This window comes from Pseudorca crassidens, chromosome 18 (assembly GCF_039906515.1).
Source record: "Pseudorca crassidens isolate mPseCra1 chromosome 18, mPseCra1.hap1, whole genome shotgun sequence".
NCBI classification, from domain to species: Eukaryota; Metazoa; Chordata; class Mammalia; order Artiodactyla; family Delphinidae; genus Pseudorca; species Pseudorca crassidens.
In genome coordinates, this window is record NC_090313.1 from 30,674,983 (window position 1) to 30,702,385 (window position 27,403).

General features: G+C 37.5%; 1 protein-coding gene across 1 annotated transcript in view; it reads left to right on the plus strand.

Annotated features, from left to right (window-relative positions):
- TBC1D4 (TBC1 domain family member 4) overlaps positions 1-27,403 on the plus strand; it is a 251,307-nt gene that overhangs the window by 2,535 nt on the left and 221,369 nt on the right. The window lies entirely within an intron of this gene.

Here is a 27,403-nt window from a genome sequence, read left to right on the forward strand (position 1 = left end):
GATGTTTTTCTGAACTGGAGTTATGGGTATCACAGATAGAAAGTGCATTTTCCTCACTTCATATCAAGGGTACCTACTAGCAACATGATTTATGAGTGTTCATGAGGATGTTGATAACCTGGCTGAAGTAATGACTGTTTCTCCACTGTAAAGTTACTTGTCCACCTGCTTTTTTCCATACTTTACTCTTGGAAGGAAGTCACTACCTGCAGGCTATACTTAAGGAATGTGGAGTTATGTTCCCCTTCTTTTATGGTGAAGTATCTACATATTTTATTTGGAATTCTGGGAGAGAGATTCATCTCTTCTCCCCATTATTAACGTACTCATTCATTTATCTATAACAGTACAAACTCATGGATATTTATTTTATACTTGGGGTTACAATTGAATACACTTTTTCCTCAAGTCATTCCAACTTTGACTCTTGGGAGCTCTTTCATTTGGCTGCTGTGCCCCTTTGACACAGCCCCGCCAACTTTAAAAAAATTTTTGAGCACTGCTTTCTGACACTTATCACTACAAGATGCTCCAGGCTCACCTTGTGTATTTGAATCAGTCATTTCTCCCAAAGAACCCTCATTCTTTTTATTAGACAGTGGTACTAGAAACCAAGGTCTGGGTGCTAGATAGGTTATGTATTGTAGATTTTGAGATCATTAAAACTTAGAAGTCTTTCATGATATTTGTACATCAAATCATTGTGCTGTACACTTAAACTTATGTAGTACTGCATGTCAGTTATAGCTCAATAAAACAAAGAAAAAAAACTTAAAAAATTAAAAAAAAACCCTTAGAAGTCTGATGCACAACATGGTGACTATAGTTAACAATATTGTACTATATATTTGAAAGTTGCTAAGACAGTAGATCTTAAAAGCTGTCACCACAAGAAAAAAAATGTAACTATGTGAGGTGATGGATGTTAACTTATTATGGTAATCATTCCCCAGTATATACATATATCAAATCATTATGTTGTGCACATTAAATTAATACAATGTTATATACCAATTATATCTCAGTAAAACTGGGGGGAAATTTAGAAATCTGAAAGGAGTTCTCCTGCTGAGATAGGTCCGATCACAAAGTCCAGCTCACGTTTTAGGATTGGTGAAAATGATGACCTGAACTCAGCTAATGTTATTATCCCTTCAGTTTACAATTTGAACCAGCTAACAACAAACAGGCCAAGGTAATACATATGAGATCATGGATGCAAGAGAGTGCATGTGTCTTCCCAGTGAGATGGGCTAAATAAGATAGTTGGTATGGTGGCTAGAGAGGGCTCCAGGCTCCTTCTGTGTAGTTGACCAGCCATTCTCAACGCATGGCTTCCACCTTGTGAAAAACATGGCTGCTCCAATTTCTATCATCATGCCTACATACCAGTCAGCTGAAGAGAGGGAGGGAGACGGAAGGGCATACTTCTCCGTATAAACTCACGTCCTGAGTGTTACACACCTCATTCTACTCACATCCCATTGGAAGAACCTATTCATGTAGCCACTTCTAACTGCCAAGGAGACTAGAAAATGTCTAGCGGGGTAGCTGTGTGCCCAGTTAAAAGTTCTATTGCTATGCTACAGGGAGAAAAGGGATTCTAAGGAAAGCCAGGCGTCATTGCTAGTCTTCCTTCTTGTCCACCAGCTACAGGCATCCTTCCTTCCACTTGCAGAACATGTTTATCCTTCCCAAGGGAAGACAATCCCAAAGTCCCACCATTCTGCATCCAGCCACAAACAGAACCTCTCTTCCAAAGGGAAGTTCCCTCCATCTCTGCACGTAAACCTAGCCTGAGCTTCTCTGTCTTGTAGAATTTTGCCAAAAGTGGCAAGAAGGAGCCAACACATCAGTGTTCTGCCATTTTTTCTAGTTAGTTCCTCTAGTGCAGTGATTCTTACCTGGGGGCAGTCTAGCTTCTATAAAGGGCATGAGGGAATGTATGAGGAAGTTCTTGATTGTTATATTGCCTGGGGCTAGTAGATAAGATCATTGAATCATACTGCTGGCATTTTATGGGTGGCGAGCTGTACATCCTACGATGCCTAGGGTATTCTTGACCAACAAAAAGTTATTCTACCCCAAATGCCAAGAGGACCTATGTTAAGAAGCACTACCTTAGAGCTATAGGCTCTATAAGCACGTGGTCTACAACTTCAGTATCATATGGTGATAGTTTTATCAGATGTTTTGCCATAGCATGAGTCACCACCGTTCCCATCCACAGTATCCTCACCACCTGTTGCCTGACTGCCAGTGCCTCCTGTTACACGTTTTATTCCAGTAGCATCTCACTTTTAGGTACAAATTATGTGTTAGGTTATCAGCTGCTGTGGTAGTAATCCCAAAATGACGATGGTTTAAATTAGACAGAATTATTTATCATGTCCAAGCTGTTTGTTCTTCTTGAAGACATCAAGGACATACACTTCTATCTTATAACTCTACTATTCTTACTGTACAGCTTCTTCAACAAGTTCAGGGTGGTTGTACCAACTCCTGGCTTCACACACAAACTCCACTAGAAGGGATGCTTTAAGGGCACGATCCAGAAGTTGCCCTCATCTGGCAACAACCCATATGACTGTGGACAAGAGAACAGATAAATAAAGAGTGGTATGTTTTCACAATGGAATATTGTACTGAGAGAAAATTAATGAGCAAAAAGTATACACAACATCATAAATTAATCTTAGTAACATAATACTGAATATATGTATGTAAAAACATAAAGATAAATAAATAAAGGGAATGAAAAGCAAAACCAAGGTGATTGGTCACCTCTAGGTTTCAAGACAGGGAGAAGTTAGAGGCAGGATAGAAGAGGAACCCACAGTAGATGTAAATTACTGGTAATGTCCAATTATTCATGTTGGGAAATAAGTTCATGGTGTTTATTATATCATTAAATAAACACATAAAATACATTAAAATAAAAGAGAGCTAGGTTTAGACCAATGATGAAAGTGTGCCACAAGCCAAGAACTACAATTAAATGATTAATCCAGTATTCGTCTGTGCTTCTGAAGTAATAACAAACAAACAAACATGCAGTAAACCTATGATACATAGCATTTTGCTGGATGATGTAGTTGGGTCTACTAGCCCAACATCTCAAGAAACTCAGTCCGTCCAATGATCTTGCCTCAGGAGGAATGATTCATGCTAACCAAATTCAGTGAAGATGGGTACATAACTCAAAATATTTATTTATTAATTTACACTGAAAATATAATGGCTAAGTAGTCTATAGTAGTTATATTGTTCGTTCATTCAGCAAATATTTATTGAACATCTCTGAAGTGTCAGACACTTTGCTAATCACTTGGCATATAGTGGTGAACAGAAAGTTTTCACAGGGCTTATAATCTGTTGGGGGAGTCAGATATTTAATAACTAATTATAAAAATCAGCGGGTCAGCCTATTACACAATGTGGTAGAGTGGAGAATTTTATCCATTAAAAAATATATATTTATTTATTTGGCTGTGCCAGGTCTTAGTTGTGGCACACGGGATCTTTAGTTGTGGCATGCAGACTCTTAGTTGCAGCATGTGGGAATCTAGTTCCCTGACCAGCGATTGAACCCGGGCCCCCTGCATTGGGAGTGCAGAGTCTTAGCCAGTGGACCACCAGGGAAGTCCCCCTATTACCCATTTTGAAGACTGAACAGATTGAGTTAGTTATCTGACTTAGGGGAGGAGGTCTTCATGCCTTCCTGGCAGGATTTCATCACTGCTGTGGACCAGTGACAGCTGTGTCTCCCGTTCGTGTCTTTCCAGTAAGTAAATAAATAAGTAAATGAGATTGAATTTTTCCTTGTGTTCTCCTGTCTCTGCGCCACCAATGTGTGTTGGGTGTGTAGGGGCTGGGCAGATATGTTGACTTTTGGTTCCAACATGGACCTGTATTTGGATATGATCGAGACAACTGTGCATCAAATGGAGATCCTGCACTTTGATAAAGATTTTTGAAATTTGTCAGCTTTCTGTCTTATTTGTCCTTTTATGGGCAGTAAGTGGCAGAATTACTATTTTACAATTAAAATTGCTGGCTCTCTTAAAATTAGAGACTAACATAATATTTGAAATGAAACAAAATACCACTTTTATTTGATAATATACATTCCTTAAGAATCTCCCAAATATTAAAACATTGTTATGTATTACCTATCTTGTGGTCATTTTTGATGCAACAAACAAACTTTAGTAGTATTACAGTGCTTAAAATTACAGGTTGATTGATTGTTCAATATACAGTGATTTAAAGTTTTATATTGAACTAAATAAGTAATGAAAAATGTTTTTAAAATCCTGAAGTGCTGGAGGTAGGTAATAAAAATTTTAAGACAAACTTTTTTTACAGTGAAATTTTCAACTGACTGCAGGTACTATTTTCTTGTTCCAAATGAAACATTTAACAAATAAGTGATGTGAGCAGTTTTATACATTTCTATTAATTCATTCAAAGAGATATCTGTACCCCCAAGTTCATCGCATAGTCTAAACATTACATACTCAGAACAAACGTGTAGTGTTTTCTGTGTGTGGGAATAAAAGTGCCTGTGGATATTTGAAGGCCAGAGGGGCAACCCCAGGCAGAAGTGACCAGCTATTCCTCAGCTGTAAAACAGGGATAACAACTCCTGGGGTTGCTGTGAAAACTGAACACCATATGTAAAACATAGTAGACCCTGAAAACATATTAACACTCCTTGAGAAATGCAAATCAGAAGGGCGCTCAATGAACTTGAAACCAGAGAAAGGGGAATTATAATGCGCCCACCTTTATAGATGAGGTGTATCTGTCCAGGAGGCCAAAGTACATCTGACCGCCAGTCCATCTAGTGCTTAGTGATAAATTGACTAATTTTCATTTTCCAGTATTAACTGCTTGCCCTTTTTTTCGCTTTTCTTTCTTTAGACATGTTACATATTCAGTCCTTTTCTTCCTTCCTTTATGGCTTACCTGAAAACTTTTGAAATGTCTGGCAATAATACCTGCAATAAGAGAGTTAGAAAAAAACTGGGGAAGTTAGGACACATTAAAATATGAGTAGGAAAATAGTATAGCCAAGTTCAGTGCAGAGAAACATACGCATAGAATACTATCCTGTACAATGGTTTAGATTGGGTTGCAAATAACTGTTCATCTTCTAAAGTTAAAAAAACAAAACAAACCAGAAAAACAACCCCCAACCACTCATGAGAGGCATGGTAAGATCAAAGTAAAACATATAGTTCAAGATACACCTAATTTAGTTAAAAGAGATCTGAATTTTGTCTATGGGTCCTGTCTGATACAATGTACTGTCCTGTACTCTACAATGGGTCCGATGTGATCTTGGGCAACGTCATGACAACAACTAGAAGAGAATTCCTTATTAATGGTCTGTAAGGTTGACTACACCATTGTAACCAAAATCAGAACAAGGTATAATTACAATCAATTGTACAGATTTCTTGATTTACAATGCTTAGGAAATCCTTAAGTTTTCATTAGTAATGCATTTAGAAGCTATATCTTACGTTGAGGTGCACATTATTAATCCTCAAATTAAGTGATTCTTTTAAAAGTAGGTTAGGGGATTGTGTTGGGGGTACTCAAGACCACCCTCAGTTTTGGTCATTCATTAGGAGCACTCACCAGACTCAGCATGTAGTCATACTGATGGCTACAGTTAATTACAGTGAAAGGGTACAAAGTATAAGCAGCAAAGAGGAAAGGCACATGGGGCTAAATCTGGGGTAAACGTATGCAAGCTTCCAAGATTCCTCTCCCAGGGGAGTCATGCAGGACGTGCTTAATCTCTCACCCAACAAGTTGTGACAAATTGTGTGAAATGTTGCCAACCAAGAAAGCTCATTAGAGACTCAATACCCAGATTTTTTTATTGGGAGCTTATCATATAGGCACCCCTGCCTGTCATGTACCCAAATTTCAGACTCCCAGAAGGGATGCAGAGGGTTCCATAACTACATTGTTTGTACAAACAATTTAGGCACAGTGAGCCACTCATATCAGTCAATGGTGGGAGCGCTCCTGGAATCCAAGTTCCCAGATGCCAACCAAGGGCCAACCTTGTCAGCTGGCCTTTTTAAGAATAAGCAGTCAGGAGTGCTATGTTAACTCTTTTCTGCACAGGGATAATTAAACACATCTAAAAAGTATAGAGGTAACTTGCTAAATAGCTTCTTATATATTGCGTAAAGAAGTAATCTACTTGCTTTTGTGCTAATTCATTAATATTAATATTCTCATGAAATGAATGATGCTAGTATAAATTTAGCCTATACATTCTACTATACTGATGAATTTCAGAGTTTAAGTATTAAGGTTTTCAAATTTGAATGAGAATCTTAGGTGCCACCATTTAAATGGAATTTTACTATTTCACCTGTCATTCTCCAATGAGTGTGCTGATTTTACTAGTCCTGTATTTGATAAGGGGATCTGCTAGCTATTGATTTAACCACCATTTCATAGCACACAGAAATACTGAATATTACAAATCGCATAGCTTGATTAACTTGATCCTGATTTACGCTCTTTTGAATTCCAAGTACCATAGGAGAAAATAGCTATTAAACTTTGGCTAGTTACTATTTTAGCATATGAAGAACATTTGTTAAAGAAAAGCACTTACATGTCTCATTGTGTTTCACACTTCTGTGCCAAGGTAAAGGGCAAAGGAATATTTAAGATGTGCTATTAAAGAACTGTTATTGTCAAGAACATAACCGCAGGGTGTAGGCAGATTGTAGATTCTAAGCCATGATGACTAAGCAACAGGTTGGAGGAATTCAGACAGATAATTACGTTCAGGCCCATAGGAGTTTCCAAATGAATGGCAGGGCAAAGGGGAAGCCCTAGAGAAGCAGACTGTTTACTGTCTCCTTCCAACATGTGCAAACCCCGTCATGCTGTAGAAGCAGCAGCTTAGTTTGGGGGATGAGGAAAGACAGTATATTTTATTTCTTGCTAAAAACACCACTCATAGTTGGGCATGGAAAACCCCTGGCCTTCTCGTATAGACGTCTAACCATTCATCATTTATATACTTGGTGTCTCCTCTGTAGCACATATACCAAGAGCCAAGGATACTGAGGTGAATGAAATTGATCATGCCCTTGAGGAGGTAAGTTTTTTTGTGGCAGTGGTTTTCAGTGCTATAGGGTGACTACAAATCAGCTGAGGAGTCTGTTCCTACCCATAAACATTTAGATATTGATCAGGGAAAGGTTAGCTATTTATTAATAAGTGTTGGAGTTGGGTGATGTGTATATTTGGGATTGTTATACCATTGTCTTTTTTATTTGTGTGAAAATTTCCATATAACTTATTTTTTATATCCTGAGAATTTACCATGTTTTATTAAAAAGTCAAAAGATATTAGTATCTTTAGTTTACAAATATATTTGTTCCTTCTCCAAGATGGGAGACCAAGATACATCATAGAGCAATTTTTATCATATAGCTGGCCTCAGTCATACATACAGCCATAATTAAAGTATACTTTGAGCCAGATAATGTGCTTTTTTTACTTTGATTTGTGATACATGAATTGGTAAGCAGTTCGTTCCATAATAGGCAGTAAAAGAAGCTTGTTTGACTCCAACAAATTTCTAAAAGTAGTTTTACATGCAAATCATTAGGAAAAACTAACTTGACTAAAACATTTAAAAAGAAATTGACAATAAGACTGAGGGGTATGTAAGGTGAACAGAATAAATAATCTAAACATTAAAACTCTCCCAAGTCATGGTGTACATCTGAAGATAGGAATTATACTTTAGTATATGTGAAACATGAATAAAGTTGTAAAATAATAAAATCAAGTGATCATCTTTTTAAAATACCTTATTATAAATTATGTGCTAGTTGTTAAAACTTCAAATAATAAAACTGAGTATTGAATGAATGAATGGATACATAAATAAATAGGTGGTTTTCTTTAGCCTCAGTTTAAAAGTCACATATCTTAATTGTTCATCAGAAATGACCTTTTGGTTTCCACAAAGTTTTTCTTTTAATTTGAGTCTTTTTAAAAAGCTGGAAGACCCCAAAATACTACATGTATATTCTCCAGTGCCAATAATTGGCTAGAGCTGAGTAGTAACTACCCCCTTTAAGATGGAGTCTGAATTCTTACATGCACGAGTACATGCCTGAGATTCTGTACATCTTGAATGTTCACAACAGTTTCTGTATGTTCCTTATACTTAAATGTCAGTTTGCATGGATATAAAACCCTTAGCTCACATTTTCTTGCCTTGAGTGTTTTGCATATGTTACTCCATTGTCTTCAGTCATAAAGGGTTGCTGTAAAAAGATCTGATGACAATTTGATATCACTTCCCTTATAAATGATTTGTGTGTTTTGGTCTAGATACAAAACGAATACTTAAAGTTTTTCTTTAAAATTCATTAGTTTTACTAAAATAAGTCTTGATGTTGGTCATTTTGGATTAGTTTTTCCAGGTACATAGTGTGCTTTTCAAGATGTATGTTCAAGTTTTTGTTTATTTTTTTTACTTCAGGAAAATTTTGTTGGATTATAGGCTTTTAATATTTGTTCTGTTCCATTGATTTGGTTCTCTTCTTTGGGCACTTCTGCTATGCATCTGTAGGAACTTCTCTGACTGTTTTCTATACCTGTCACTTTCTCTCAAATCCTTTTCAACTCTTTCTTCATTTCTTTTTGAATTTTAACATTTTCCTCATTTTGATCTCCTATTTCTGTCATTATTTGTTGTTTTTATTTGTTCTTGTGTTTCTTATATATGCTTCCTTAAAATTTTTAAAATTATTTCCTGAGTTCTCTCATTTTTTTCTCTACATAAACTTTTTGTATCACTAAATAAAGCACATTTGTATACGAGGAAAACTCCTAAGCCCAAATGGTGAAGTACCCACTGCTGCAATGAATGCTTGCCACGGGCATGTTAACTCCCAAGAGCAGAGACTGCAAGATACTTAAAACTCTCTAAACTAGAGAGAGAGCAGAAGACTGGCTGAAAGTCATACAACGATTGTCAGATCTCCTCTACCTCATGCTCAAAACCACCGAAGATGGTATAATAACTTCTAGAATTAGTGTCATGTTCCTGTTTGTTCAAGTGAGTTTTCTCCTGATCTTAATGATTAGAACAAAGGCAAGAGCTACAGAAGAGGCATTCCATTGATAAACATAGAACAATATCAGAACATCAAAGAGGAGGTAACATAGAAAATCTTGTTTTTTCAAGTATCAGATGCTTTCATATTGTAGTCGTATAGCAGTGGAGTAAGCTCCACCTCTCAAAGGCTTAATTCAGGGCTTCCCTGGTGGCACAGTGGTTAAGAATCCGCCTACCAGTGCAGGGGACACAGGTTCGAGCCCTGGTCCCGGAAGATCCCACATGCCACGGAGCAACTAGGCCCGTGTGTCACAACTACTGAGCCCGTGAGCCACAACTACTGAGCCCATGTGCTGCAACTACTGAAGCCCACGCACCTAGAGCAACAAGAGAAGCCACCACAATGCAAAGCCCACCTACCACAACGAAGAGTAGCCCCTGCTCGCCACGACTAGAGAAAGCTCTCGTGCAGCAATGAAGACCCAATAGAGCCACAAATAAATTTAAAAAAAAAAAAAGGGCTTAATCCAAAAACTTTCTGTTGGTATCACACCAAACGAGGTTCACTGTACTTCGGCATCCTTCTTGAACTGTGAGATCCAGCTGGCTTTTTAGGGTGTTGGAAACCTTTATTCTGTGATCTCCATCACGGATTTCAAAATGGCCAGCTGTTTACTCAGACAGGTAGGCACCTTGATCAACTTAGACATCGGCATCATTTTTTGGTGGCAGTTTTATATATAAGGATTTCTTTTTGCACTTGAACCTCTACCAGCAGGGAGTCTCGATTCCTGTAAGGAAGAGTCGTTAGGGGCTATAGCAACAAGTACAAACCCTGGAGGACCAGTGCTTACAGCCTCATTCGGTGCCTGGTTGTACTTTTACCACCTTGCTAAGTGTATTTTGCTTTACTTAGGTCTGTAATATGGTCATTTCTCGGCTCAGAGGACTTTTGAACTTGCTTTGATTTGTCATGGTGGACATTTCCTTTTGCTGCGCAAACTGCATTGCTTTCTTTTCATAATAATCTCTAATTTTGAGTCTTTGTTTGCACAAGATAACTTTTCTCAACCTTTTACCTTTTCTTTATTGTTGCCTCTCTTTCTTCTGCTTTCTCACTGGCTTTTGTTCAATGAAAGCTACCATGTGCTTAATCTGCTGTATTGCATGTCAGCACTGCAGAGGCTCATGGCAAAGGCAGAGTTAGCCTAGAGCATAGTGGGCTCAAGTTGAGCATAATGTGCTCAATGGGCTTCAAGTTTGAAGGGCCAGATGAAAGAAATGGCAGAGAGAAACTCAACAAAGGTCTCAGCTTCCTTGCTTTATAACCCCAGATTCTGGTTTTGCTATTTTTGAGTTTCTCTGATGCTGATTTATGTTATTCTTTCATAGCTTCTATACTTTTCTTAATTTCTTTTAGCTTATTTTGAAATATTAGATTTTATAGTTTCACATTTGGTTGCCATGTCTTTTCGAAGTGTTTTTGTCATGGTTTGTGGGGATTTTATTCTGCCTCTTATTCTCCTTTTAATGATAATAATTTTGCGTGGTACTTGGCCAAATTTTTTCTATTGCTTATTTTGTAAATAAGTTTCCCTTTACTTTTTATGAGAGAGGAGGGTCCAAAGAGATAGATTTTCTAGCTTCCCTGTTCCAGGACTTCGGCTGCTGCTGTTTTTGCAAAGTAACAAGAAAAAATAGCCTCTTTCAGAGATCTGCCTCTCACTGCCTTTTCTTTTCTTTTTTAAACAGGAAAGCAATGCATCACTCTTAACAAGGGAGAATTACTTTAAAACAGGGAGTATCATAATGGGTAGCTGAGAGAAGAGTGGAATTTAATCAAATGCACATACTGAGTTTAATGATCCAAAACAGATGAATAATTCTCCTCTAGAGTTATAGCCATAATCATAAAAAAATACTGCCTGGTCTAAATAACTTTTTTCATATACATTAGAGCAAAGTGATGAGAAAATTTAGTAACTATATAATCCAGAGATGGTCCCACTGCTTCTCAGAGTGCTTTTAATTTCTCAGCCATCACTTTTGTTTCTCTCACCTTCTCCCTCCACATTTGCTGAAAATAAATTCCCTAGGCCACCTTTTTCAGTGTTTCCTCTTACATAATCTCAATACTAGATAATCAGTTATTTGGCAAAGTTTTCTACAAAGCTACATGTGTTATTCAAGAATTTGTGTTGCATCCTCTAAAATTTTGTTGAGAACTGACTTAAAATTCCCTAGAGTTTGTCTAAAATACTTTATATACACATCATTTACTGGTTAGGTAATGACTACAATGGACATATAGTTTATTCATTTTTGTCTTCAACTTCTGTGTTGAACAGAATATTGTACTATTTATCCTTATACAGATTTGGGAGTTCTTCTGACTGTTGTAACAAAGCTGCCTATCTTATGACTATTTTCTCTTTGGGGGGGCGTGTTAGGCTTTCTGTGTTATAACCTAATAGAGTTTCCTTGTTGAGGCCATGGGCTAAGGTCATATTAAGGTAGATTTCAAGCAGGATCTCCTCTCAAAGGGAGAGATCCTTTCCACCATCAGGTACTTGGGTGAGTAGAGGGAATGAAGTCCTTAGGACTTAAGCAGGCCAGAGCAGGGTCTTGAGGGCAAAGATGACTCAAGCTCTGTGTGAAGAGACTGGATAGACAATGAAGTAGGCTTAGCCCCCTTCTTAGACCTTATGCCCAGTTTGCTCCTTTGAAGGTTAGTGGGTGCCTTGGTGGTAGGGTCAGTATCTGGCTAAGCAGGTCTCAGACTTGTAATGAGCTACAAAAAGTGTCCTCAAGTGGAACCGTGGAACATTGTCCTGGTTAGGGGGCAGAATTGTCCAAGGTCATGGACTCCCAGGGAGCTCTCTACCAAATCTGGTGGAACAATGCCAGGAAAACAGGAGGGAAAAAATATTGAAGACTGTGGCTAAGAGTTTCAAGTAAGGGAGGAACAGGGAAAGATGCCAGATGATGGTGAGTTCACCTGATTCAGCCCTGAGGCCCTGTACAGGGAGTATATACGCTGGGCAACGTTTTTCACGAGCCACCCCGCATACTGCAGAGGCTGGCAGCTGCTTAAAGGAGCTTCTCTCTGAAGCATCCTTTCAGAACACAAGAGACTATTCATAAACCTTTTTCATTCTTCTCAGTCCTTCCAATCTACCACTCCCCAGATTTTATTTTATTTTTCTCAGATGATCTCATCTTCATTTCACAGAGAAAATAGAAAACATCTAATGGAACTTTCTCAAATTCTTGACCCCACATCTACCAAATGAACTGCATCCACACTCATGTCCTCATTTTTTGCCTTTTTGATGGAAGAGATATGGTGCCTCCTGTCTACAGACAATTTCTTCACTTGGTTTCTGGATTAAATACCTCATTTCTTATAAAGGAATTCAGTCATTTATTTGGTAAAGACTTACTGAGCATCTACTTTGTAACAGATGCCATGTTCCATTTGTTGATTAACTGTTGTTTCTTTTGTAGATTCAGCTTCTGTCACTCCACTCATTTCTTCCCGATAGCATTTTACTGTGCTGAATACTCTCTACCAGTTAAAAACCAACTAAATGGAACCAAACTGAAAAACAGACCCCTGTCCCCCACTCCCTCCTTCAGCTACTAGTCTTTATTCTTCTCTTTAGAGCCAAGCATCTCTAAAATGTTGCCTATATTTAGCATTTTAATGTCTGCATCTCTCATTCATTCTACTTCTGCTCTTACTAAAAGTATGTTCTCTGTGGTCACCAATAACGTGCATGTGGCTAAAAATGGAAGGGAACCATTTCATTCTTCACCTTATTTGATCTGTATGCAGCAAGTAAAAATGTGGACCACTTCTTTTTTCACTGGGTTTCTATGACACCACATTCTTCCTATGTCTCTGGTTTAACCTTCTTAGTCTTTTTTGTGTGCTACATTTTGGTCTGCATTTCCCTTAAATGTTGATGTTCCTCCGGGCTTCCTAGGCATCTTTCCTTCTCATTGTCAGTGCTCTGTGGTTGATGTCATCAGCTCTTCAGACTGAAATTATCATCCATATCATGTAAGAAAAATGCTTTGACATTGTGTTTAGACATGAAGTTGTTGGAATCAAAAAGATTATCTTGTTTAAATAGGTCTATAAGGAGAAAGCCAAAATAAATGTGTTAATGAATCCTTATTAGCAATCTGTTTCATGCTGATTGGGAACATATTACAGCATAGGTGTGTAGAGTCAATTCTTACAACAAACATTCTAACAGATACAGTTTCATGCAATGCTGATGTAATTCATAAATACATTATCATAACAAACATGAAAAACAAACTTTGTAGTATCTATTGTCTTGAGTTAATGTTACATTTTGAAGGAGATGATGATGACTATGACAATGATTATGATAATTCTTTTGTAATTACAAGTAGAATATCACAAAAAAGGTTCTTTTTGTCCTTCTCAGCAAACTGTCCAGAGATTCATATTTGTGATACAGAAACTGCATATATAAATTCAACATGGCCTTCTCCCCACCTGGCTAGTGCTATACATTCTTTTGCATTTTTGATACCTGATTTATAAATGTTATTAAATCTTCTCCTTTACCTAAAACCTGTGCTAGTTATTTTGCATTTGCTTGTCTGGATACACTCTGCCCTTCTCTCCCTTGCCTTATGCCTTGGAAAACTGTCCTCTGAGGACTATATCACTTGTGCCCCTTTGGCTTGTCCAGTGGCATGTATACCAGCTGGACATATAGCACAAGAGGAGGGCAAGGTCAGGGCATTTCTTCCCTGCCTGCTCCGTGCTCTGTGCCATATCTCTTGCAGTAGCTGTGTTCCTCCCCAACTATATATTCTGCTGGGCAGTGCCTCCCTCTAGGTTCCATTAACGCTGTTTCTTGGGGACTTCCCTGGTGGTCCAGTGGCTAAGACTCCATGCTCCCAATGCAGGGGGCCCGGGTTCGATCCCTGGTCAGGGAACTAGATCCCACAGGTATGCCGCAACTAAAGATCCTGCGTGCCGCAACTAAGACCCAATGCAGGCAAAATAAATAAATAATAAATATTTTAAAACAAAACAAAAAACACTGTTTCCTACTCTTGACTTTTTAGTCATAGGTGTAATAATGTTTCCCCACTGCTGCAAAGCTCTCAGTGCCTCGGCATTCCCTGTCCTCCTCAGTTCTGCCCGCTCCTTGTTACTCCTTTCATTAAAGTCTTATTTGAATTCATCTAGGATGAATTTGTTTTCTTTCTGGGAACCTGACTTTTATGATAATGTTGTAAAACTAGCCCAGTGCTCTGCATCCTCAAAAGCACTTGTGTCAACAATTTTCTGCTTATGTTAAAGATTCTCATTGAATAACATTGTCACTTGGGGTCCCAAGATTTTGCTTATATTTCAACCAAAGCTGAAAGTTTGCATTTGGTATTTCATACGTGCTAATGATTCTCAAATTTATATCTCTAGCCTAGATCTGTCTCCTAAATTTTATTTATTTAATTTAATTAATTTATTTATTTTTGGCTGTGTTGGGTCTTCGTTGCTGTGCGTGGGCTTTCTCTAGTTGCAGCGAGCGGGAACTACTCTTTGTTGCAGCGCGTGGGCTTCTCATTGTGGTGGCTTCTCTTGTTGCGCAGCATGGGCTCTAGGCACATGGGCTTCAGTAGTTGCTACACGTGGGCTCAGTAGTTGTGGTTCGCAGGCTCTAGAGCACAGGCTCACTAGTTGTGGCACACGGGCTTAGTTGCTCCGCGGCATGTGGGATCTTCCTGGACCAGGGCTCAAACCCATGTCCCCTGAGTTGGCAGGCGGATTCTTAACCACTGTGCCACCAGGGAAGTCCTGTCTCCTAAATTTTAGAACCACATGTTCAACTCCTCTGATTTCTCTGCTCTGATATCCCACAGACACTTAAAATTCCAAATGTCCAATTCCAGTTCATCTCCTTGTATGTCCTTTGAGCAACTTTCTCAGCCTGTTCCTGCCTTTATAAAGTTAGGAACCCAGAAACTTATTTATGATTGAATAGTCATGGTCCCTAGTAGTCCAGGCTGGCAGTACTTTTGCTAGTACAATTCCCTTAAGAACTTTGGGAGTCTTCTATGTATCAGATGAAAGTTCACTCCATGCTCTAGAAGCCAAAGCCACACTTGTTTTCAAGACACTCTTCTCTTTTTAGACTAATTTACTGCTACTTTCAGATCAGGCTTCTGTGGACCTACATCTTTAAGCTTTTGAGAAGCCATTTTGTTCAGCCCAAGAAAGCACCAATTTAAATTCCTTAGAAGCATTAGAAAAGTGTCTTCTGGCCATAGTTTTGATTTTATCCTTTATCTTTAGGCCATATCTTAATTTGAAAATCTTTTATTTGCTTGAGAATCTGGAAATAAGAGTTTACATTCCAGACTGGCAAATTCTAGCCCCTCTATAATCTCTTTAAATTCTGCTTACATATTGGTCAGTTGTTTTCAGAGCCCATCTCTTTCTTGAAGCTCCTCATACTTCAGCTAGTACAAACACTCTCAGTTTTCTTCCTAGAAATCTCTGCTCAAATGCAAAAGTCCATCAGGTTACTGGGTGGACTATCTTTCAAGTTACTGCAGGTGATAGTTTTACCACTATATTATATGACATGGGTCACTATCTTTTTAGCTTCTGTAGCAGTTTCCTCATCTTTTTTCTAGTCTCCTGCAATCGTTTTCTTGCTATTTCTACTAAAGTTTTCCTTTTCATCTGCCACATGGTCTTGGAATCAATGTCACATATTTTAGAGTTTTATTATGGCATGATCCCAATTCTGTATACTGCATATTTTAGTTGCTTTTCCCTTGCCTGCACTTCTCATGTGAGGATGGCAAGTATGTTTCCAGTGCCTGGACCATAGTAGGTTTTCAATAAATATTACTTCATAAGTAAGTAAATTAGTTCTTAACTGTTAAAGACCCTTTAAATTAAGGTATCATTGTAAAGTTTTATCAAATCTCAATTATCCTAGCAACTGTTACTCTAGTTCAGCTATTTTCTCTAGTATAGTATCTGTTTGAGTACAGCCTGTACAAATACGAGTAATAGCTCTTGTTTGAACCAAAATTCTTCCACCTACAAAGTGTGACCCTATAAAAGATTCTTAATGTTTGTATGACTCAGTTTTATCATTAGTAAAATGAGGAGAATAGCGGTCCTTATCTCATACCATTTTTGTGAGGAACCTTGGTGCAGAGTGATTATTCAACAAATGGTGGCTATTATTATTATTTCATTTTTAGATCCATGCATAGTAAACTTATAACAATGGTTGTTTCCAGAAAGAAAATGGGTATCTGGGGAAAGGAGTGGAAGGGAGACTTACATTTTGCTGATTTACCTTTTTTTGTACCATTCAAACTCTCTACCCTCTACATATATTACCTATTCAAAATAATTATTGGTTTGAAAAATATTACATGTATATTTGTTCATTTTAATCTCTATTATGTTAGTGGCTTGAGTGTTGCATTTTAAACTCAGCAAGGAAAATGTGGATAATTCATCCATGACAGATTTAAAATAGATTTATTTTTAAGCTTCTTAGGGCCCATTAGAAATAGTAATTAAACAGGAAGAATTTTTACAGGGGGACAGTTTCATTGCAGCATCACTATTGCTTTCAGTTGCAAAGATTTTCATTAGGTTCAAGAGAAAATAGTCAATGATATCAGTTTAAATCCACATAATTCTGAAGAGCATACATGTGAAATTCCACTTAGTGATAAAGGAGTGCATAGTGCAGGAAGTGTTTAATCTCTCCGTACTAATATCTTCATTCAAATATACAATATTTCATAACTTGTGCTTGATTGCATATGCTTGGCTGATGTGGAGCTGTCTGGCCTGAAATCGTGCATTAAATAAATGTTCATTTTAACCCTGTTTCTTTTCATCCCTCAAATAGGTTTTATGACAACAGAGTTTTTCAGAGTTTTTCACTCGAGGCACTTCTGATTTAGGCAGTAAGACAAAAATGGGTATTGTAAAGTTATGAAAAAAGAGAAAAGCTGCTTCCTCCGCAGAAATTTTTAACCTCTGGAGAGATTGGTTCAAGATGGCGGAGTAGAAGGACATGCACTCACTCCATCTTGCGGGAGCACCAGAATCACACCTAACTGCTGAACAATCAAGGACAGGAAGACACTGGAACTCACCCAAAAAGATACCCCACATCAAAAGACAAAGGAGAAGCCACAATGAGATGGTAGGAGGGGCAAAATCACAATAAATCAAATCCCATAACTGCCAGGTGGGTGACTCACAAACTGGAGAACACTTACACCACAGAAGTCCACCCACTGGAAAGAAGTTTCTGAGCCCCACGTCAGGCTTCCCAACCTGGGGGTCCAGCAACGGGAGGAGGAATTCAGGGAGAATCAGACCTTGAAGGCTAGTGGGATTTGATTGCAGGACTTCAACAGGACTGGGGAAACAGAGACTCCAATCTTGGAGGGCACACACAAAGTAGTGTGTGCATCAGAACCCAGAGGAAGGAGCGGTGACCCCATAGGAGACTGAACCAGACCTACCTGCTAGTGTTGGAGGGTCTCCTGCGGTGGGCGGGGAGGGTGGTGGTGCTGGCTGTGGCTCACAATGAGGACAAGGACACTGGCAGCAGAAGTTCTGGGAAGTACTCCTTGGCATTAGGCCTCACAGAGTCCACCATTAGCCCCGCCAAAGAGCCCAGGTAGGCTCCAGTGATGGGTCGCCTCAGGCCGAACAACCAACAGGAAGGGAACCCAGCCCCACCCATCAGCAGACAAGCAGATTAGGGTTTTACTGAGCTCTGCCCACCAGAGCAACAGCCAGCTTTACCCACCACCAGTCCCTCCCAAATTGCACAAGTCTCTTAGATAGCCTCATCCACCAGAGGGCAGACAGCAGAAGCAAGAAGAGCTACAGTCCTGCAGCCTGTGGAACAAAAACCACATTCACAGAAAGGTAGAAAAGATGCAAAGGCAGAGGGCTATGTACCAGATGAATGAACAAGATAAAACACTAGAAAAACAACTAAATGAAGTGGAGATAGGCAACCTTCCAAAAAAAGAATTCAGAATAATGATAGTGAAGATGATCCAGGACCTTGGGAAAAGAATGGAGACAAAGATCGAGAAGGTGCAAGAAATGTTTACCAAAAACCTAGAAGAATTACAGAACAAACAAACAGAAGAATTAAAGAGCAAACAAACAGAGATGAACCATATAATAACTGATATGAAAAATACACTAGAAGAAATTAATAGCAGAATAACTGAGGCAGAGGAAAGGATAAGTGACCTGGAAAACAGAATGGTGGAATTCACTGCCGTGGAACAGAATAAAGAAAAAAGAATGAAAAGAAATGAAGACAGCCTAAGAGACCTCTGGGAGAACATTAAACGCAACAACATTCGCATTATAGGGGTCCCAGAAGGAGAAGAGAGAGAGAAAGGACTGGAGAGAATATTTGAAGAGATTATAGTCAAAAACTTCCCTGACATGGAAAAGGAAATAGCCACCCAAGTCGAGGAAGTGCAGAGAGTCCCAGGCAGGATAAACCCAAGGAGAAACAGGCTGAGACACATAGTAATCAAATTGTCAAAAAATTAAAGACAAAGAAAAATTATTGAAAGCAGCAAGGGAAAAATGACAAGTAACATACAAGGGAACTCCCATAAGGTTAAGAGCTAATTTCTCAACAGAAACTCTACAAGCCAGAAGGGAGTGGCATAATATATTTAAAGTGATGAAAGGGAAGAACCTACAACCAAGATTACCTGGCGAGAATCTCATTCAGATTTGATGGAGAAATCAAAAGCTTTACAGACAAGCAAAAGGTAAGAGAATTCAGCACCACCAAACCAGCTCTACAGCAAATGCTAAAGGAATTTCTCTAAGTTGGAAACACAAGAGAAGAAAAGGACCTACAAAAACAAAGCCAAAACAATTAAGAAAATGGTCATAGGAACATACATATCGATAATTACCTTAAACATGAATGGATTAAATGCTCCAACCAAAAGACACAGGTTCACTGAATGGATACGAAAACAAGACCATATATATGCTGTCTACAAGAGACCTATTTCAGATGTAGGGACACGTACAGACTGAAAGTGAGGAATGGAAAAAGATATTCCATGCAAATGGAAATCAAAGGAAAGCTGGAGTAGCAATACTCATATCAGATAAAATAGACTTTAAAATAAAGAATGTTACAAGAGCCAAGGAGGGACACTACATAATGATCAAGGGATCAATCCAAGAAGAAGATATAACAATTATAAATATATATGCATCCAACATAGGAGCACCTCAATACATAAGGCAACTGCTAACAGCTCTAAAAGAGGAAATCGACTGTAACACAATTATAGTGGGGGACTTTAACACCTCACTAACACCAATGGACAGATCATCCAACAGAAAATTAATAAGGAAACAAAAGCTTTAAATGACACAATAGACCAGATAGATTTCGTTGATATTTATAGGCTATTCCATCCAGAAACAGCAGATTACACTTTCTTCTCAAGTGCACATTCTTCTCAAGTGCACATTCGGAACATTCTCCAGGATAGATTACATCTTGGGTCACAAATCAAACCTTGGTAAATTTAAGAAAATTGAAATCATATCAAGCATCCTTTCTGACCACAACACTATGAGATTAGAAATCAGTTACAGGGAAAAAAAACGTAAAAAACACAAACACATGGAGACTAAACAATACTTTACTAAATAACCAAGAGATCACTGAAGAAATCAAAGAATACCTAGAGACAAATGACAATGAAAACACGATGATCCAAAACCTATGGATGGAGCAAAAGCAGTCCTAAAGGGAAGTTTACAGCAATACAAGCCTACTTCAAGAAACAAGAAAAATCTCAAATAAACATCTAACCTAACACCTAAAGGAACTAGAAAAAGAAGAACAAACAAAACCCAAAGTTAGTAGAAGGAAATAAGTCATAAAGATCAGAGCAGAAATAAATGAAATAGAAACAAAGAAAATAGCAAAGATCAATAAAACTAAAAGTTGGTTCTTTGAGAAGAGAAACAAAATTGATAAACAATTAGCCAGACTCATCAAGAAAAAGAGGGAGAGGACTCAAATCAATGAAATTAGAAATCAAAAAGGAGAAGTTACCACAGACACTGCAGAAATACAAAGCATCCTAAGAGACTACTACAAGCAACTGTATGCCAATAAAATGGACAACCTGGAAGAAATGGACAAATTCTTAGAAAGGTATAACCTTCCAAGGCTGAACCAGGAAGAAATAGAAAATATGAACAGACCAATCACAAGTAATGAAATTGAAACTGTGATTAAAAATCTTCCAACAAACAAAAGTGCAGGACCAGATGGATTCACGGGTGAATTCTATCAAACATTTAGGGAAGAGATAATAACCATCCTTCTCAAACTCTTCCAAAAAATTGCAGAGGAAGGAACACTCCCGAACTCATTCTATGAGGCCAACATCACCCTGATACCAAAACGAGACAAAGATACTACAAAAAAGAGAAAGTTACAGACCAATATCACTGATGGATATAGATGCAAAAATCCTCAACAAAATACTAGCAAACAGAATCCAACAACATATTAAAAGGATCATACACCATAATCAAGTGGGAATTATCCCAAGGATGCAAGAATTCCTCAACATATGCAAATCAATCAGTGTGATACACCATATTAACAAATTGAAGAATAAAAACCATATAATCATCTCAATAGATGCAGCAAAAGCTTTTGACAAAATTCAACACCCATTTATGATAAAAACTGTCCAGAAAGTGGGCATAGAGGGAACCTCCCTCAACATAATAAAGACAAACCCACAGCAAACATCATTCTCAATGGTGAAAAACTGAAAGCATTTCCTGTAAGATAGGAAAAAGACAATGATGTCCACTCTTACCACTATTATTCAACATAGTTTTGGAAGTCCTAGCCAAGGCAATCAGAGAAGAAAAAGAAATAAAAGGAATACAAATTGGAAAAGAAGAAGTAAAACTGTCACTGTTTGCAGATGACATGATACTATACACAGAGAATCCTACAGATGCTACCAGAAAAGTACTAGAGCTAATCAATGAATTTAGTAAAGTTCCAGGATACAAAATTAATGCACAGAAATTTCTTGCATTCCTATACACTAATGATGAAAAACTTGAAAGGGAAATTAAGGAAACACTCCCATTTACCATTGCAACAAAAAGAATAAAATACCTAGGAATAAAGCTAACTAGGGAGACAAAAGACCCGTATGCAGAAAACTATAAGACACTGATGAAAGAAATTAAAGACGAAACAAACAGATGGAGAGATATACCATGTTCTTGGATTGCAAGAATCAATATTGTGAAAATGACTATACTACCCAAAGCAATCTACAGATTCAATGCAATCCTTATCAAGTTACCAATGGCATTTTTTACAGAACTAGGACAAGAAATCTTAAAATTTGTATGGAGACACAAAAGACCCTGAATAGCCAAAGCAGTCTTGAGGGAAAAAAAACGGAGCTGGAGGAATCAGGCTCCTGGACTTCATACTATACTACAAAGCTACAGTAATCAAGACAGTATGGTAGTGGCACAAAAACAGAAATATAGATCAGTGGAACAGGATAGAAAGCACAGAGATAAACCCATGGACCTATGGTCAACTATTCTGTGACAAAGGAAGCAAGGATATATATTGGAGAAAAGACAGTGTCTTCAATAAGTGGTGCTGGGAAAACTGGACAGCTACATGTAAAAGAATGAAATTAGAACACTCCCTAACACTATACACAAAATTAAACTCAAAATGGATTAAAGATGTAAATGTAAGACCGGACAATATATAACTCTTAGAGGAAAAAATAGGAAGAACACTCTTTGACATAAATCACAGCAAGATCTTTTTTGACCCACCTCCTAGAGTAATAGAAATAAAAACGAAAATAAACAAATGGGACCTAATGAAACTTAAAAGCTTTTGCACAGCAAAGGAAACTATAAATAAGATGAAAAGACAACACTCAGAATGGGAGAAAATATTTGCAAACAAATCAGTGGACAAAGGATTAATCTCCATAATATGTAAACAGCTCATGAAGCTCAATATTAAAAAAAAAAAGACCAATCCAATAAAAAAATGGACAGAAGATCTAAACAGACAACTCTCCAGAGAAGACATACAGATGGCCAAGAAGCACATGAAAAGCTGCTCAACATCACTAATCATTATAGAAATGCAAATCAAGACTACAATGAGTTATTACCTCATACCAGTTGGAATGGGCATCGTCAGAAAATCTACAAACAAATGCTGGAGAGGGTGTGGAGAAAAGGGAACTCTCTTACACTGTTGGTGGGAATGTAAATTGATACAGTCACTATGGAGAACATATGGAGGTTACTTAAAAAACTAAAAATAGAATTACCATATGACCCAGCAATCCCACTACTAGGCATATACCCAGAGAAAACCATAATTCAAAAAGACACATGCACCCCAGTGTTCATTGCAGCAGTATTTACAATAGCAGGTCATGGGAGAAACCTAAATGCCCATTGACAGAAGAATGGATAAAGAAGTTGTGGTACATATATACAATGGAATATTACTCAGACATAAAAAGGAATGAAATTGGGTCATTTGTAGAGATGTGGATGGGCCTAGAGACTCTCATACAGAGTGAAGTAAGAAAGAGAAAAACAAATTTTGTATATTAACGCATATATGTGGAATCTAGAAAAATGGTACAGATGAACCTGTTTGCAAGGCAGAAATAGAGACATATGTAAAGAACAAACATATGGACACCAAGGGGGGAAAGTCGGGGGGGTTGGAAGGGTGGGATGAATTGGGAGGTTGGGATTGACATATATACACTAATAGGTATAAAATAGGTAACTAATAAGAACCTACTATATAAAAAATAAATAAAGTTAAAAAAAGACTATGAAAAAAATAATTGATAAGCTGGACTTTATTCAAATTAAAAACTTCTGCTCTACAAAAGACAGTATCAAGAGGATTAGAAGACAAGGAAATGTTTTCGTCAAGGCTGTGAGAAAACAGTTGCCAAAGACACATCTAATAAAGTCTTGTTATGCAAAATACGCAAAGGAACCTGCTATATAAAAAAATAAATACAATAAAATTTAAATATTCCAAAACATTTTTTTAACCTCTGTAAGTAACTGATTCTGTTCTTTGGCATTCAACAGAGCTCTAAACATGTTCATTCACCAGAATTTTATTAGTCACCTTCTCTGTGCCAAGCACTGTGCATTTGATTAGCAATCAGTTGCTATGTATTGTGTTCGTTTTCTACAACATTACTCTCATTACCTGCTTAGTTTGTGCCTCAATTTCCTAATTAAAAAATGTCACTTTTATAATTCTTAATTTATAATTCTGTCAAGAGTATTAAGAAGTAGCACCTATATTTGGGGTGTGGGCTGAAGTAAATCAATAATTACCTCAGGGCTTCCCTGGTGGTGCAGTGGTTGAGATTCCGCCTGCCAATGCAGGGGACACGGGTTCGTGCCCCGGTCCGGGAAGATCCCACATGCCGCAGAGCGGCTAGGCCCATGAGCCATGGCCGCTGAGCCTGCGCATCTGGAGCCTGTGCTCTGCAACGGGAGAGGCCACAACAGTGAGAGGCACGTGTACTGCAAAGAAAAAAAAAATTACCTCAGTTTTTGTGAAGACACCTTAAACATTGTTAAAAGACAAGGTGTGGTTAATTTCTTTGACTATTCTATGAGTGTTTGAAAAAAAAAATCTGTATTCTCTGTTTTTGTTATGTCCAAAAAAATAATGAGAAACTGGGAGAAATATAGAAAATGTATGCTGAACAAAATGTTACTTTTCCTAATATGGAGAGATTCTATAATTTGGTCCTAGTTTAAAAAATAGGCAAAAAAATATGATCACCAAGTCCTTCAAAACAATATAGATAATCAATAGATATGAAAACATTCTTCCTTGCTATTCCTTTCTATTGTTTTCCCATTCTTTATCTTCCTGATTTCTGGACTTAACTTTATTCCTTCTTTCCTTATTATTTCCTTGGGTTTTTCCATGTCATTTTTTTCTCTTTTTAGTTAAATTCTTAGTTTATTTGTTTTTATTCGTTCTTTCTTTTATTTTGATAAGTGTACTTTAATCAATACATTTATCTGTAGTCCACAGGTTTTGCCAGAATTCCTTTTTAAACTTAACTCCATATCTTTAAACTTTTCTCTTATAACTTTCTGTTTAACCAGGACTATTCAATACTCTATGTTTCTTACTTTCCAGATATGTGGATTTTTAAACCTGTGTTTTTGATTCCTAGTTTACCTTGAATAATAAAGAGAAAACATGTATATGATAGCAATTCTTTGGAATTTATGGGTTTCCTGGGTGACACAGTGCATAGTCAATTTTAGCTTTCTTCACAGGTGCTCTATAAAAATTTTGTATTCTCTACTCATTTATTCATTACATATATTTAAACTGTTAATTATGTTATCAAAATTTATAAATTTGATTATATTTATTTAATCTTATAGTATATGCGGATGATTTGTTAAAGTCACCAACTGTTTATTTTTCCTGTCATTATTTTAGTTTCTGTTTTATGTAGCTGAGAGCAATTTATTTAGTGTGCATGTGTTTAAAAATAAAATCATCTTCTTAATACTTATGCTGGCAAATATTTCTTCATGACCCCTTTCATTAGCCTTAAATTCTATTTAATCTAACATTGAAACCACGACCCTGATTTTCTTCTCATTCATGTATGCCTGATATATTTTCTGCTATTTATTTTCAATGTTTCTATATCCTTTCTTTTTAAAAATTTATTTTATTTATTTATTTATTTATTTTTGGCTGCAGTGGGTCTTTGTTGCTGTGCGCGGGCTTCTCATTGAAGGCTTTCTCTAGTTGCGGCGAGTGGTGACTACTCTTCATTGCAGTGCGTGGGCTTCTCATTGCAGTGTCTTGTTGTGGAGCACGGGTTCTAGGCACGTGGGTTCAGTAGTTGTGGCTCATGGGCTCTAGAGCGCAGGCTCAGTAGTTGTGGTGCATGGGCTTAGCTGTTTTGCAGCATGTGGGATCCTCCCAGACTGGGTTCGAACCTGTGTCCCCGGCATTGGCAGGAGGATTCTTAACCACTGCGCCACCAGGGAAGCCATATCCTTTTATTTTCAAAATGATTCTGTAAACAACACATTCCTGGATCTTTAAGTCTTTATCTTTTGGTCTGTTAGAGTAACTAACTTACATTTATTATAGTTACTATATGGAGTTACTGTAGCCATACTATTTTAAGTTTTCTAATTATCACAGTTTAATTTTGTTTCCTTTCTTTTCTTTTTATTCCCTTTCCTTTCCTACTGGATAGATCAATATTCTACTAATTTGAAAATCATATATTTTACATCTAGTTTCCTAGCAGCTATCCTTTTTTTATTTCCTCTCTCTTTGTCTCCGTCTCCCAAATTTGGGAAACTTTTATTTTTTTTTTAGTATGAAGAGCAAGAGAAACTGACTCTGAGAGCACATAGTATTCCAAATCTTTTCCCTTTGCAAGGTTCTTAGCTTTTGAAACCTGAAAGCTAAGAATGGACTCTTTTGTTATCTGTGTTCTGCTGTGTCCTCATTTCCCTGGATCAGCGAAGATGCAATGCCCTGGCTGCCTGGGCTGGGGGAAGGTCACAGGGAACAAGGAACAATAAGGGGAAAACCCTGATAGTATCTCAAATTGTTATTCAGTCACAAACACTTGTGCTCTGTTTACTATCTCCAGTCAGAACTCCACCATGATTTTGAAGAGGCATTCTATTATTTTCTAGTATTTTATCATTAGCTAGTGGATATATTTAGTACATTTACATGAAATTATATAATTATTTGGTGTATCACCTCTGTGATAGTAAAATAACCTCTTAATCTTTAGTTTCTTAAATTCTCATTTGCCATTTATTCAATTCAATTCATTCATTCACTCAGTACTTATTAAGACCCAATTAAGGGTCAGCTATTGTGTTTTCTGCTGGAGGAAAACAGAGCACAAAACAAATAATCCCTTCTCTCAAGATGCTGTCTTTGTGGTGGGGGACACAGACAAACTACCCAGTAATTATAACTGTAATGAGAGCTATAACAGTGAAATGTATTTAAAAAAAGACCCAAGAAGAGAGGGCCCCTAACACTGACTGGGGAAGTAAGAAACAACCTCACAGAAGACATGATTCTTGACTTGGGTCTTGAACAATAGATAAATGTTTCCATAGTGAAAGATGGGGGAAATTCAAGTTGTGGGCATTAGGAAGCAAGAGCAATCGGGGAGAGGAAGAAGCTTAGGAAGCCCCATGAAGACCTGAGCATGTAATGCATCTGGGAATGGAAAGGTTGTCTGGGTGAGGGAGTGGGGGGGTGAAGAGCAGCAAATATAAGACTAGAAAGATTCGTGCTTTGAGCTTTAGGAAATGTATCTTCATTTAAAGATTTTTAAATGGGAAGAAAAGTAGATATTGGGGGAGGGTACAGAATGGAAGAGAGAGATAGAAAGAGAAAAAAAGAGAGAGTACATTTGTGCTTGGAAGCAAGGAGACAAGCTAAGAGATTGAGGTGAACCTTTCCAGTCTTACACACTAGCTCAGGCCCTTATACTTCTCATGTAGTATATAGTTTTTAAACTAGGATTTGACTGAATGTTACAACTTCTAATTAATGCTAACAGCATTATAATATTGGGATATTAGAGGAGCACTTTTAAAAAAATAAGTGTTTACTTTTGGATATCATAGTAGAGGTGGCTACAAGACTATTCAGGAGATATTTCTTGCAGATTGTTAGAAATGCTTTTCATGAGCATATTCATTGGCCCTTTTTTGGGCAACAGTGGGGTTGAGAGTGGAAGGGTTGGGGGTCAGAGGATGATTTATTGCCCCACCATTTAGTAAACTCATAGACCTGCATATTCAGTGTAATAGCCAGCAAATATTTAAAATTGTATCATCCTCTTGTCTTTTTCTAAATTCAAGTAATCAAACTATAATTGAACACTTTTTTTATGTGCATGCAATTCTCTAAGCTTCTGCAGGTGATACAATGATGATAAGAAACTAATAGCTTACCATATAGTTCATTCATGCAGTAAGTCAAATGTCTAAATGATAATAAAGCAAGTTATATAAGATACAATATATACTGTAGTATAATAACCTTATCGGACAGGATAGGATAGATTTACAACAAGGTAGC